Source organism: Macrobrachium rosenbergii, chromosome 13 (genome assembly GCF_040412425.1).
Source record: "Macrobrachium rosenbergii isolate ZJJX-2024 chromosome 13, ASM4041242v1, whole genome shotgun sequence".
NCBI lineage: Eukaryota > Metazoa > Arthropoda > Malacostraca > Decapoda > Palaemonidae > Macrobrachium > Macrobrachium rosenbergii.
The window spans coordinates 39111413-39126309 of NC_089753.1; the positions used below are offsets into that span (position 1 = coordinate 39111413).

Consider the following 14897-nt stretch of genomic DNA (forward strand, 5'->3'; position numbering starts at 1 on the left):
GTGACAAATCAAATAAAATGAATAAAAAGTAAGTGCATATATAGGTAAATAACTAAAATAAAATAGATAATATAATTAATTAAATTGAATAAAAATGCGAAATAAAAATAATAAGATGAATTGGAATAAATTAGAATAAAAAAAAGTCTATGTAATCCTTCTTTGTTGTTCTCTTCATCTTCATTCCCCTTTTCGTACTCCTGTTTTTTTTTTTTTTTTTTTTGTATTCCAGTGAATGTAAGTTGTAACTTTTTTTGACAAATACTACATAAAAATAAAGTGATGTACACCTTAATCAAGCAGTGAAAATGATCTGGCTTTAAACAGATCTGACTTTCTCTCTGTGTCTGTCTGTCTTTCCGTCTGTTTATCTATGTGCCTGAATGCATGCATATGCAAGCATCTCATGCAAATGGAGTTAATATCCCATCAGCGGCGAGACCTGCTCTAGCTAACGCTATTCTGATGCCCTGTCCTCGCCACAGCCACATCGTCCTCAAATGTCGTTGCTAAATATCCCAGCTCTGGTTGTGTTTTTCTAATAATACCAATAACATCGTGAAAAATAACAGTGTGTTCATTTCCCTATTAAAATATGAAGTTTCTCTTGTACTGAGGGCCTGTACTGGCGGTATTTGTTGTAAACAATTCTCTCTCTCAGAGTTTGCATTTAAATGGACCAATAGGATGACAGCTGGATGCAAGGTACGATAATTCCCTGTTCCGGGTACAACTTATTCTCGCTGGAAGATGGCATTCCTAGCGTTACTTTTCCATTTACTTCTATTTCGTTGGCTTATTTATTGAAGACCATCGTTGCAACGTTGAACAAACTTTTTTTCTACGATAGTCATGGTTGTTTTGTTAATTTGTAAAGGAAAATGACAGGAATGTAGAGGAATCTATGTCAAAATTAATATTTCTAGAAGCTTTTGGCAACGATTTTTCTTTGTTTTGTTTACGTTTTCTGATCATCCTGTCACTGATTTAGTTACTGAAATGATATTACAGTTGTCCTCGCTCCAAATGTGGTATTTACGAATAATTAAAGGTGACACGAGGCATAATAAAAATGTTTGTGAATCTCTGAAAATAAAGTAGGAATGTTGATATTTAGTATGGTTGTTTATAAAGACTAAAGACCAATCATTGTTTATGGCCTTGTTATAAAGCCCAAATTCATATTTCATGGATGCTAGTTTTACAAGATGAGATCCTTGGATTTGTAAGATAAACTTCGTAGCCACCCTGAAAGGTCAGTCAACCGTTAAAGGTTAAACCGGAGCTCCAACAACGTTGCTACATCGGGAGCTCTCTTAAACCGACCGAAGATTAAGGTATTGGCGATGTTTCGGTGCAAGACCGTTTGCGCCTAAAAATATTTTTTAAGTATAACGTAACGTAGCCCCAGAAAGGCAGCCGTTAGTAAAGAAAAATAAAGTACCGGAGTGTTTATGTACTACTGGCAATCAGTGGGCTCCGTTGTCCTTGGCTAAAAAGAGGGATTCATTTGGAACAGCCGTCTACGAAAGCCAGCCGATTGTTATCTACAGAAGCGTTGTTTTTCACTTATTCGTGTGAATTAGATTGAGGATGAAGCACCGTATCAGGTGCCGGGGCCGTTCGTGGTTGCGTTCTATTGGAAATCGCCTTGGTTTGTTGACTGTTTGTTGACTGTGCGCTGCTCATAATTACCTGTACTGAGTAGAAGCATAATTCACCATTAACTTTACTGATAACACTGGATAATGTTTACTTTAAAGGTAAGATTTGTGCGTGTGTTTTTTGGTTACAACAACCGAATTTATGTCAAATTTCTGATGGTTAGCGTGCTGCTTTGGCTTTTAGAGTATTATATCAATCATAACGGTTATTAAATTGACCAAGTTGAAAGCCTAGTCTCATGTTTCATCGATTCTGTTTTAATCAGTATCTAGAAGTGACGCTTTTTAAATAATCGATCCACGAATTTTATTCTTACGTTATTACGTAATGTATCTTAGCAACTGTTAATAAAGTAATGACATACGCTACGAAATGATGGAGTTCATGTGATATATTTGTTTGTTTTCATTATCGTAATGCATTCGGTACAAGTTTTAACAGTAGATAAAATACTTCTAATGGTTCGTCCCATTAGATAATGCTCAATCTTACCACTGTTTACCAAGATTATTTATTCATCGCATTTCAAGTCCAATGAGGGAACAGTTAGCAAACATCAATTACGTAATAGACCAGTTTTTTTTATTTTTATCTAATGCCACGAATAACATATATCACTATATAGACGATTTGACAAATTAAATGACAGATTTATGTAAATTAGCATCGCAATAATATAATTAATTTTTTTCCTTTTATATAGAAATGGACCAATTAATTAACTGATTTATGTAAAATAGGATCTTCGTAATAGGAATACTCAGCTCGTTTCCATTTGCAGGGGCCAAATGTCATTTTGTGTTTGAACGTCTACCGCTGATCCAAATTGGTGAGTACAGAAATTATCATAATTAACAATTTCATTCACTGGATAGGTCAGTAGGTCAATTATTATTTCGTGATTGCGCGAGAAGGTATAGTGAGGGATGGCCTATGTATTCATTCGGTTTCTCATTTATTTGCGTTCTTTTTTCCTTCATTCATTCCTTATGCAGTGAAATTAGGTAAAACGTTATTTTTTTAGAGTGGGAAGGTAAAGTTGTGTATTATTCATTTATTAGGTATATATATATATATATATATATATATATATATATATATATATATATATATATATATATATATATATATATATATACGTATGAGTATGTTAGAAGTGTATTTTTTCCATCGGCTGATAAGTTCAAATTATCTGTCGATAATTCAGCAATTGTAAATGACGCGTTTCGATGCGTGAAATTTCGCCTGAAGTTCTATTAAAACGATTTTTTTTTAATGGACTTTTTGATAGAACTATGAAAATTCCTTAAATTGTGTAAACTACGTACTGTGTTTGTCCTTTCGTGAAAATTGACATTGAGAGAGAATCCGGAAAATTAACAAAGAATTTTTCGTAAACTTTGTACATGCACACACGTGTGTATATATATACAGTATATACATATACATATATATATATATATATACTATATATATATATATATATATATATATATATATATATATATATATATATATATATATATATATATATATATACAGTTTGTGTATAGATATATACACATTGAATTGACGTTTAGATACAATTGTATTCCACTTGTTGGTTATATTTATTTTTATAACAACAGTCTAGCGTTATTGGTTGACAATTTTCTTTTTAATGTAATAAAAATCCACAATTATATAGTAAAAAATATATTACTATGTAAAATAAACAAGACTTTCGAACACCTGAACGGTGTAACTCATCAGTGCTAACGTTAAAATGTAAAATGAAAGGGTAGTTTTCTCATGAATAGTTTTTAAAAAATGGGGGCGGGCCGAGAAGATAACAGCCCATCACAGAAGTGCTGGTTCGGGTGTTGTTAGGTTATTCCAAATTTCTTTTTAATGCTACCAAATCCGTATAAAAGCCAGTGTGGGAGGAGGGAAATTGTAATTGTCACTGTCTGTCTGCAAAATACCTTGCAACCCACCTCGCTCATCCCCAGGAAACCCACCCACCAACCCACTCAAAAGGTCCTTTATGCAGGTCCAAATCTCGCCCAAATTCTAAACACTCGTTGATAGTCACTTCCCCAGCCAACCCCCACCACAATACACTGATCAGTTGAGTTAATTGTCATTTCCTTAAGTATTGTCATCCGTCTTCCGTAGGGGGTGGGACTGTTAGTGCACCTCATGCGGTGCACTGTAGGCGTTACTTAAGATTCTTTGTACCCCGCCTTTGGCCTCTCGCTGCAACCCCTTTTGTTCCTTTTACTGTACCTCCTTCCATATTTTCTCTTCCATCTTACTTTCAACCATCTCCTAATAATTGATTCATAGTGCAACTGCGAGGTTTTCCTCCTGTTACATCTTGCAAACCTTCTTACTGTCAATTTCCGTTTCAGCCCTGAATGACCTCATAGGTCCCAGTGCTTGGCCTTTGGCCTAAGTTCTATAGTCTGTCTTAAGTATTGTCAGAAAATGTTAGATATTTTTCAAATGTAATTTATAACTATTAATTTTCGTCTGACAATATCTTCTTCGTGTTTTCAACTTCCGGCATCTCCGTCTTATATTTGTCATTCTTCTTTATGTTTCTTTTGGTATTAATTCTCTTCAGGTTACCGAGATTTTTTTCTCACCATTTGATATATTTCACTAGCTCGTCGTCTTATTTTTTATTTTCTCGCAGTTAATAACTCTCTCTCTCGATATTTCCTCGAAATTAATCTCTCTCTCTCTCTCTCTCTCTCTCTCTCTCTCTCTCTCTCTCTCTCTCTCTCTCTCTCTCTCTCTCATTTGATATTTTCTCACAGTTAATTCCTCTCTCTCTCTCTCTCTCTCCCTCTCTCTCTCTCTCTCTCTCTCTCTCTCATTTCATAGTTTCTCACAATTAATTACCCCCCCTCTCTCTCTCTCTCTCTCTCTCTCTCTCTCTCTCTCTCTCTCTCTCTCATTTGATAGTTTCTCACAATTAAGTCTGTCTCTCATTTAATATTTCCTCACAATTAATTCGCCCGCTTTCTCTCTCTCTCTCTCTCTCTCTCTCTCTCTCTCTCTCTCTCTCTCTCTCTCTCTCTCTCTCTCTCTCTCTCTCTCTCTCTCTCTCTCTCTCTCTCTCTCAGTCCCAGCAAAAGCAATTGTCCCCCGAGGATTTTTCCCTCGCCATGATACCCGCGAGAAAGATTGGTTGGAAAGCGCCTGTTATTGGAGACAATCAATGGAGATGGGATGGGAAATCCCCCTTCCATCCTTTCCTAAGGGGTTGTTTCTATGGGAAAGAATGGGATGGCGAAGGAAAAGGACAGAATGTATGGGGCGGATCTCTAAAAGTGGTGTTATTGGATTTAATGGCGGTGATGACTTGGGGAGGGGTGGGGAAGGGGTCGGGGTGGGGGGGGGGGTGGGAAGGGTTGTGTGGGGACTTATAGCTAGATGGGATGGAGGTGAGTGTTTTAATATGGGCGAGGCGGTTTCAAGTGTGCATATTCGTATACATATGTATATATACTGTACATATATGTGTACATATATATTGTTTATATCTATTCATATATATAACATATATAAATTTATATATATATATATATATATATATATATATATATATATATATATATATATATATATATATATATATATATATATATATATATATATATATATGTATATGTGTGTGTGTGTTAAAGTAGTACACACACATGTGCACTGCACACAGACACACGTATGTATATATATATATATATATATATATATATATATATATATATATATATATAATTAAAGTATTAAAGTAGTACACACACATGTATACTGCACACAGACACGGGATTATACGTCTATGCGTCTGCTTGTATGTTTCTGTGTACATGTGTACACCTGTGTGTGAGTGCACGTATTTCCCGCATTACAAGTTCCTAGGCTTGATAATTTTCATAGAATTTGTTCTTCTTGGATCTCGGTTCTAGCAGTTTTATTATATTTGACGATTATGAGCGTTTCACAAAGGTTCTTCAAAGCATATGGAGACTTTCCATCGTTCATCAGAAATCAGTCGTATAATTTTCTTTGAATTAAGAGCGTTCAGAGGCCGTAAGCCTCCACCAAGCCTATGCAATCCGCTTCTAAGATGGCCCACTCTTTTTAAAAGTTACATTTATATCTTCCAAAATGTAAAAAGAGTAATATGCAGAGTAGGGAAAAAAAAGTTAAGTATACCTTAATTTAACCAGACCACTGAGCTGATTAACAGCTCTCCTAGAGCTGACCCGAAGGATTAGATTTATTTTACGTGGCTAAGAACCAATTGGCTACCTAGCAACGGGATCTACAGTTTAATGTGGAATCCGAACCACATTACAGCGAGAAATGAATTTCTATCACCAGAAGTAAATTTTCTCTAATTCTTCATTGGCCGGTCGGAGAATCGAACGCGGGCCCAGCAGAGTGCTAGCCAAGAACGTTACCAACCGGCCCAATGAGGAACTTCCAGAGTAGGGAGACAGGGATATTCAGGGATCTAACTGATATTACTGAATTATTCCCCTGTCTATAGGAAATCAAAAGTTGTAACGTAACATCAGACTTTACATTTGCAAAGGCTCTTTCCTCCTTTTTCTATAGAGATCTGGGTGAGCTTTGATTTGAAGCTGAGTAGCCGAAGCTGCCTGGTAATAAATGAGGCCAGAAATCCCCCGCTGATTGCTCGTCTCTTTCGGAAAAGTAGGAATTTTGATTGACAACTTTCGGTACGAAATTGTCAGAGAATTGGCGGGTTGTCACGTTGTGCGAGTAGCGAGTGGAGGAGAAGAGTAAGTCTCTCTCTCTCTCTCTCTCTCTCTCTCTCTCTCTCTTTCGTTTTAAGCGAAGGGAGAATCAGATGCAATGTTTAGTGATTTATCAAAGTGGTTTCGTTTTATTATTTCTACCGCTGATTTTTTATTGTTCTTTGCATTAAAATTGTAAAAAACTATAGATAATGGTCATTGCAAAGATCGTCTCTCTCTCTCTCTCTCTCTCTCTCTCTCTCTCTCTCTCTCTCTCTCTCTCTCTCTCTCTCTCTCTTAATATCCAGGAAGAGCGAGAGTGCGTGCAAAATAGAAGTAAATAGCTCAGTCGTTTGTAGTAGGGTTTGACAAACTACTGAAGAGCCTTCCGTGTAGCTGTATTAAGAGGCTCATGTTGCGGAAGTTTTACCTCATAGGAGGTTCATCCATGATTCGTTATTGATGGTACAAAGTGATTGGGATTGTTATGGTTTGTTCTCAGGAACCAGCATCATTACAAGGAAAGGGTTAAAAGAATTTTAATTATATTTATTCTTAACCTTACTCATACAAAGGGCTTTTATGGTAAAAAAATTAATTTTTTTCCAACTTTATCAATGCACTTGTAATGCCAGCTTCCTTCTTGGCTGAAACTCCTTTTCAGTTTTCTGTAAAAGAAAACTATTGTGCCGGCTTTGTCTGTCCGTCCGCACTTTTTTCTGCCCGCCGTCAGATCTTAAAACCTACTGAGGCTAGAGGACTACAAATTGGTATGTTGATCATCCACCCTCCATTCATCAAACATACCAAATTAGAGCCCTCTAGCCTCAGTACTTTTTTTTTCATTTAAGGTTAAAGTTAGCAATAATCGTGCTTCTGGAAACGATATAGGACAGGCCAACACCGGGCTGTGGTTAAAATTCATGGGTCGCGGCTCATACAGCATTATACTGAAACCACCGAAAGATAGATCTATTTTCGGTGGCCTTGATTATAAGCTGTACAGAAAACTCGACTGCGCAGAAGAAACTTCTGCGCATTTCTTACCTGTTCATTCTTCATTTTACACCAGTCAGAGCGAGGCTGAGTAATTGAAGGCCAGTCCAGAGTGGTTATTTATTGATAAACATCTTCAACTCTTTCCTGCTTCCTTTTCCCCCAGTGCATAGAAATGTAGTAATTTCATTCGCTTTGGTTATAATTCAAGTTTTTCATGGTTAACTTCGAGATTACTCTAGATTTGGATATCAGGTCAACGGTCTGTTGACCTGAAGATTATATATATATATATATATATATATATATATATATGTATGTATATATGTATATATACATATGTTTTTATAATATGTTTAAATATATATGTGTGTGTGTACAAGCATAGCAAACTAGCTTAAATTTGTCTAAAGCAGATGAGATATTAATATATTCAAAATGACTCACTCTTCTTCTGTTCTCAAATCTTAATTGTTCTTAGTCTCTTATGGTAATGTGTTTTTATTTATCTTTTTTTGTCCAGATAGAATTAAGCCCTCAAATTCCAACCCCCCACTCCAGGCCCCCTCCAACACCCCCCCCCACCTCTTTGTCACGACTACGGCGTAATTAAAGTAAGTACGAAAATGCATTCATCTAAGAAATGACTGTCTGCGTCTGTTTGTTAGTCTGTCTGTTACCCATTCTGTTTGCGCGAGGCTTATTATCTGTTTTTCTTTTTTTTTTTTTTTTGTCTGTCTATTCAAGATTTTGCTACATTGTCACAAATGTTTTAACTTGATTTTTTATCTCGAGACTAAATGAGTATTGTGTATGTTTGTATAGTTTGTGTTTGTTTGACTTGAAATATTCTGCAGGAGTTACGAATGGCCAGATACGTTGCGTATTTTTATTAGAAAATATTCTGGAAGAGATGCGTATATTTAGATATATAGAATATATTTATTATTACATATTCTGCGGGTGTTTGTATTCGCTTATTTTACGTATTTTACTTATTTTATTCAGGAGTAAATATTCCCTGCATGCTATCTTTATACATATATGCAGTATATATTAATGAAAAATATTCAGCATCGTATATCTTATGAATATTTAGGAGAAATAGTTATCTGGGTGTTCATATTCGAATATTTAATTATAACCGAGTGAAAATCTTATTTTCTGGTGTTGTGTATATTTCGTGTGTATCTAAGGGGAAATATTCACGGAGTTGCGTATATTTTGTGCCAATCCGAGCCGGAATATATGCGGTGCATATATTCGCATATCTTGTGAATATCTAAAAGAGACTATGTTATGTGGGTTGCGCATGTCCTTACGGTGTGTGAATATTTAGGAAAGGAAAATACTCTCTGAGAGTAGCGCAACTTCGTATATTTTGTGAATATTTAAGAGCACGTGTCCGCTGCCTCCTCCAGTGACCAAAAAACTGTTCTCGCCGCAGGTTGGCAGTGCCGTCAGTGCGCCTCATGCGATGCACAGTAGGCATTGCGTAAGGGTTTTTGCAGCGTGACTTCGGCCCCTAACTGTAACCCCTTCCGTTCCTTTTACTGTGCCTCCGTTCATATATTCTATCTTCCATCTGACTGTCCAACCTCTCCTAACAATCGAGTCGTAGTGCAGCTGCGAGGTTTTCCTCCTGTTACACCTGTCAGACCTTTTACTCTCAGTTCCCGTTTCAGCACTGAATGACCTCATAGGTCCCAGTGCTTGACCTTTGGCCTAAATTCAATATTCAGCTATTCAACTAAAGCTGTTCTATTATATTAGAGATTTGTAGTTTCATGAAGAAAAAGAAAAAATGAAATAAAATCCTATACACAATAGCTATTGTGATGTTATTGACATAATCCCCTTATAATCTTCACAGACTGAATACGGGACTTTGTTTCGTAATGATATTCGTCTACTAAACTATATAATGGCTTTGTTTGGCATACGTTGTTTATTTACGTTCTATAGGGAATTAAAATGCAGTTAGTGATATTACGAAACCTTTTTTGTTATATGAAAGGTTTGCGGTTCAGTGAACTTGTATACTCCGGCAAAAACGAAAAAATGATGCGATGAAAATCTTCCGAATTATATGGTATGTATATATACATATATATTATATATGAATATATATATATATATATATATATATATATATATATATATTATATACATATATATATATATATATATATATATATATATATATATATATATATATATATACATATATATATATATATATATATATATATATATATATATATACATACATACATAGTGTGTATGTGTGTATATCGTTAGTAATCAATTTAATGAGGACGAGAAGTGTTGTGACTTACACGTAACTAATAACAGAGACATTCATAATAGTTCTCTTTCTCTCTCTCTCTCTCTCTCTCTCTCTCTCTAGCCTCTTTACCATAGAAGCTAGACTGATAAAAAAAGGTTGGGATTTCAAGTTGGACCTTTTGGAAGAAAGGAGAAATGGAAAAATGGAAGAACAAATCATGAGTAATAACTCTCTCTCTCTCTCTCTCCTGCGGGATGACAAACCCCACCCACGCATAGTTTAAAAGTTGGCCCCCCAAAAGAAAAATCCTCGGGGGGTTACAGGGCCCCGGAAATTCCCAAAGTGCTTCTGCGAAAGTTAACCCTCAAATGGGATTTGCCCTCAACACTTCGTCGGCTTCGGAAACACTTTTCGGGAAATAAAGAGATTCTCTGGATTGATTCGGATTCCATCTGGATGAATGGGCGATGAGGATGAGGAACGGTTGATGATCGTGGGTGACGTGGATGATGGGTAGTGGTGATCGTGAGCGATATGGATGATAGATGATGAATGAGAAGGGGAAGCATAGAATAAGTAAAGATAATGACGATAATTTTGGACATGCTCTTCATTATTATTATTATTATTATTATTATTATTATTATTATTATTATTATTATTATTATTATTATTATTATTATTATTATTATTATTATTTATGAAAATCCCGTTATCACACGAGACACTGAAATGGTGAAGAAAATCACACGGATATAAGTGTAAATATAAATTTAAAAATATATGTAATACATTCATCAATGTTGATTTCTTTACTATTTTTATTATTATTTCCCGTAAATGATTATTAATGGCTCATTAGCTGTGTGTCGAGTCCCCTCTCAGTTACTGCATCAGTCATTCCTGCTTTTACTTCTGCACTTTTGCAAATTAAGGTCCTATTATTCTTATAATCCATTTCTTAGAACACTTTAGATCCTCTTTCCAAACAGCGCTAAATCAGATTTGTTTTTGTCAACACGTCTTCCATTCTGACTACTTGACGAAACCATCTGTAAGATCTTCAGGAATTATTCAGTGATCTGCATTTCTTCCTCTAAACACATCTCTGAGAGTCAAAATTCGTAATTGTTTATTCTTTATACTCTACTCGCTCCCGTAGGGGGTTAGTGCCGTCACTGCACCTCATGCGATTGCACTGTGGGCATTACTTAAGGTTCTTTGTAGCGCCCCTTCGCCCCCTAGCTGCAACCCCTTTCGTTCCTTTTCCTGTACCTCCTTTCATATTCGCTTTCTTCCATCTTACTTTCTACCCTCCCCTAACAGTTGATTCATAGTGTAAGTGGGAGGTTTTCCTCCTGTTACACCGCTCAGAACTTTTGACTGTCAATTTCTGTTTCAGCGCTGAATGCCCTCATAGGGTCCAGTGCTGGGCTGTTGCCCTAAATTCTATGTTCAATTCAGTTCTATACTCTTCGTAGATGATCCATGTCAAATCTCTCCATTTTCTTTTTTACTCATTTTCCACTGTCTAGAATTCAAACATAAATTCAGCAGAGTGGAATTGACCTCTTCCCTTAACATGTTCAGATTTGTGCTTCTCTTCTTAATATCTCACTTTCTGTAGTGATCCTACTGCCTTCTTTGGCCCCACATACTTCGTAGTTCACCTCCAGTCTCATTCTACAAACGCTCATAGCATTTGATATTGTTGATTTTTGTGTATTACTGTATGTACTTAGTGCAGGCAGCGTACATTGTTAAAGACTGTTACGTGTGTTTGTAGATCACAGCGTCATCTCAACGGAAAAGGATTGATCTATCGTCGACAACTAACATTTTGTCAATAAATGTCTAACGCACATCTGGATTGAACCCAGGATTCTCAGATTAAAGGCAAGGTCGCTACCAACTGTCTCATACAGGTCACAAAGTAAGTGACAAGTACCTGAGGTTTCACCTGAGCATATTAAACGCCTTGCATACCGCTAATGACCCAACTGATAGTATTTCATTCGAACTACCCCTTCTGATTGAATGTGATGGAAATAATCGACAAACAGTTACTTTATAATAAATATTTATCTAAACATTTAACTGGTCAGATGTTCAGATGTTTATTTTTATTACACACATGGGTGCGTGTCGAGCCTCTCCATCTGATGCTTTATTTGCTTTATTTTTATGGGCGACTGTACTTACACATTGCAAGTGGTATGCTTATGATATGAATTAATTATTGCTAATACACATTGCAAATGGTATGTTTGTGATTATGAATTAATTATTGCTAATACCTTTGCTATGAATGTCTGACTTTTTATTAATTTCGCGCTGTTCCCGAATTTAAACCAAAAATATTTTCGATGATATATAAAATAAAAAATGTCAACGTTTAGCTTTGACATATTTCCACTGATTAATTTTTGATAATTTCGTTGAAATCATTGAAAAGTGTTCCTGATGCTATGTTGTTAGATGAGGACTGGTGATGCTCATCTGTAATACGCCATTTACTTTTAGGTATATTTTAGACGTGAAAATTCTGATTAAGTTCTCATTTTTCTCGTGTGATATCACCTTCTTAACCCCATAGGGGGTAGTGCCGTCAGTGCACCTCATGCGGTGCACTGTAGGCATTACTTAAGGTGCTTTGCAACGTCCCTTCGGCCCCTAGCTGTAACCTTTTCATTCCTTTTACTGTACTTCCGTTCATTTTATCTTTCTTTCATCTTACTTTCCACCCTCTCCTAACAATTGATTCATAGTGCAACTGCGAGGTTTCCCTCCTGTTACACTTTCAAACCTTCTTACTGTCAGTTTCCGTTTGAGCGTGAATGACCTCATAGATCCCAGCAAGGTTTAAGGAATTCTTTAGATCATGGGTCCCAGCGCTTGGCCTTTGGCCTAAATTCTTCATTCTGTTCTGTTCAGTCTTCTTAATTTAATGTTCCAGCACAGCACAATATATTTTTGTGAATGTATAAACAGAGAAATCAATGTATGGTCCGATGAAGCTTTTGAACATCCTTCATATTTTTGGAAAACAAAATTTTTTTTATTTAATTCTGACCTAGTTTCAAAGTTATTCCTCCGCTTCCAGCATCATAAAACAAAAGCGTCAGTAGGCACTGACTGTTACCTATTTTTAGCGGATCTCATTACTGACCGGATATGACGTATGCGGCACTATTTCAAGGCATTGCTCGGTTCCAGTAATGGAGTTTACCGCTGCCATAAATTCTTGTCTGCGAAACAACTGGTTTTAGATGAGAGATCGTTCCATAGACCACTTTTTTCCCATTTGACTCTAATCGTTATGGAATATTGTTTCCTGTGCTTGCATGCCAACATAAATCGTGATGTTTGCTTTGCATTTTTTAATTAATTGTGCTTTCTTTGTGCTTTCATATCAACGTATTGTATTCTTTGCATTTCTTAATTAGGAATGCCTTCCTGTGCTTTCTTATGTATTGTTTTCTTTGCATTTCTTAACTAGCTTTGCTTTTCTGTGCTTTCATATAAACGTATCATTTTCTTTACGTACCTTAATTACTTGTGCTTTCCTGTGCTTTCATGTCACAGCATTGTATTCTTTGCATTTCTTAATAAGATGTGGTTTCCCGTGCTTTCATATTAACGCATTGTTTTCTTTCAATTTCTTAATCAGTTGTGCTTTCCTGTGCTTTCATATCAGAGTATTGTTTTTCTTAGCATTTCTTAATTAGTTGTGCTTGCATTGTGCTTTCATATCAAGGTATTTTTTTCTTTGCATTTCTTGATTAGGCGTGCTTTCATGGCTTGTTTCTCTACACTGGTAATGTTTACTCCTGTAGTCTTATTATTTATTGTGAACTTCTTTACGAGAAATGCAATTCTCAGTAGGTTTTCTCCTTTCATAGAAAACGGATCATCTGAAATTGATAGAAAACTGGAATATTAAGGAATATATAAATCTTAAATATTCACATACGTTACAAATATAGAAACTAAATACCCGTATCCCCAAATCATTTAAGCACTAAATACTCACATACCTACAAAACAATAAATACCAATGTACCTTATATATGTAAAAAAAAAAAAAGTATTCATATAACCTATATCCATTTCAATGGCAAGTATTCATATTCATTAACGTACCCTGCAAGAACATAAACCATAGAAAACGAAACCTGGCTGGAAACATGATAGTTACAACTTCCTTCAAACTTTATTTATTTCGTCTTTTGTTTTTTCTGTACCATTTTTTTTTAGTGATACGTTGTTATTGCTCATTGTTGCTAAAGATGAAGGAGGTGGGACTTATAAATCTTTCAGTGTTTTATTAATTGTTGTATTAATGGTTGTTATTGGTGCAATTCGACTTGCGCTACAACCAATTGGATTTTGTTATTTTTCTCATTCTTATATTTCGTTGGATGTTGTGTGGGATTTTATTTTCGTTGCGTTGTTGAACTGATTTAATTTGCATTATTACCCTTTCTTTATTAGTTAGTTCTTAGTTATAACTATTGAGAATTGTGTTGTATTGTGGTTAGGGTCTTAATTTTTCTTCTCATCAGCGCCTTTGACACACACACATACATATACATATACATGCATATATATATATATATATATATATATATATATATATATATATATATATATATATATATATAATGTGTGTATTTATACATACATGTACATATGTGTATAATGTATGTATATATATTCATACATTATCCACATATGTACATGTATAACTGAATCACAAGAGTATGGAGCGTGATGAATATATAAATAAAGAAAAAATCCACGAAGGAAAGAGAAACAATGGAGTGCTGCGAGGCCTTTCGACTTGTCGTCCTTTACTTGGCAGGCTAAGTAAAGGATGACAACTCGAAAGGCCTCGCAGCACTTCATTCTTTCTCTTTCCTTCGTGGATTTTGTCTATTTTCATTTGTGCATGCATGTATAAATATATATACATATATAAATGTGTATATATATGTGTATATATGGCAGAGATTATTTATAAATAAACAGTTACGCTTCGAGCATGAAAGTTATAGCCTAATTGTATTAATACAGAATTTATTCCCGAATATCTGAATATTAACCCATAGCTTTAATTGACATTATTATTTGTAAAAAAAGGCCTTTGAATCCGTATCAGCTAATATTGCTCGCACAAATATTTACGAGGC

General features: G+C 35.3%; 1 long non-coding RNA gene across 1 annotated transcript in view; it reads left to right on the plus strand.

Moving 5' to 3' along the window:
• The first annotated feature begins 1486 nt into the window (after positions 1 to 1486).
• The window catches only part of LOC136844675 (uncharacterized), a 93531-nt gene continuing 80120 nt past the window's right edge, over positions 1487 to 14897 (plus strand). The window contains exons 1-2 of the long non-coding RNA XR_010854962.1: positions 1487 to 1763; positions 2447 to 2494. This is a non-coding gene — a long non-coding RNA (uncharacterized lncRNA). The remainder of the gene's footprint in view (positions 1764 to 2446; positions 2495 to 14897) is intronic.